The following is a 1222-nucleotide window of genomic DNA, read 5'->3' as shown; positions in this document are numbered from 1 at the left end:
GCACGGTGCACGACACACCACGACATCAGAGTGACATTTGCGCGCGTAAACGTAGGACTGCTTGCGCACGACTTCCCCAAGTTTTCCGAAAGTCTAAGCTTCAAAGTCGCTATGCGGTTATTTTAGGGCAAGAGTTTTGATATTTGTGTTTTGTATCAATTATGTCCATGTCCTTAAAAAGATGAGTGTGCTTTTCTATACTGTTATAAGAAAAGGAAAAAAAAAAAAAAAGCTATAAGATCAAAATTCTGAAATTAAACAGGTTGTTAAACCTTATGTAAGAGACCACTGGTCTCAAACTTAATTTTTCTGAGATTACTTGGGGATTTAGAGATTAATCAAAGATTTGTTTTTTATTTATATTTATTTATGATTCAGAGATTATTTCCTTAAATCCATGAAGACTTTCAGTCTTATGATGCTATATGATATGGTAATAACGTTACATTCTTTTAACCTATTTTAGTTTGTAATTGTTATCATATTAGGTGTTGTAATCAGGTATCTGTTGTGAGCCTTCCTGAATTATGTACTAATAAGGTCTGTTGCCAGCTGGTAGATGAAGCCCTTTGTCTCCAGTTTTACATCCTTAGTACCTGCCACACCAGCCCTAATGTGAAAACACTGGGCTGTCGACAGCTTCTGTCTAAAACCGTGTGTTTGCTCACCTGTGTGCTTATGTGCTTGTAGACTACTGGATATCAAACTGAAAAGGCTGTCGCTGTATTGCTTCGAGTTTTTCCAAGGTTTTCATTTCTAGTCTGGAACCGCCTCATTTCTCCCCTCGTTACAGTGACATGACCAACACTGGCACAGCGAACACTGACATGAGCTAATAAACGGAATTATTTGCTGATAAGAATACAGATTCTGTTAAAAAAAAAATTACAAATTACAAAAGAAAAGTTGTGAATGGAAGATAAGAAAATGTAAATAGAAAATAGTATTGGAGTATGTGTACATTAAATGACTGTTCTTTGACTGGAAAGTAGTCACTTTACCAGGGCCCTATTATCAGCTGGTTCTCCCGCATTAGTTACTTCATAGTTTGGATCATATTCAGTGTTGCCTTCTATTTCAGACACTTCCTTTGTCAGGTATGTTTCTTTTTTCTTTTTTTTTTGCAGACTACTAATCAAATATATGATCAAGACACTGACACAGCAAGACATTTCCTAATGGTGCTGCAGTGGGTTAAAATGTGAGCAAAGATCCAGTGAAG

The sequence above is a fragment of the Electrophorus electricus genome, chromosome 15 (assembly GCF_013358815.1).
Source record: "Electrophorus electricus isolate fEleEle1 chromosome 15, fEleEle1.pri, whole genome shotgun sequence".
Classification (NCBI taxonomy): domain Eukaryota; kingdom Metazoa; phylum Chordata; class Actinopteri; order Gymnotiformes; family Gymnotidae; genus Electrophorus; species Electrophorus electricus.
Note: the sequence above shows the minus strand (reverse complement) of the source record.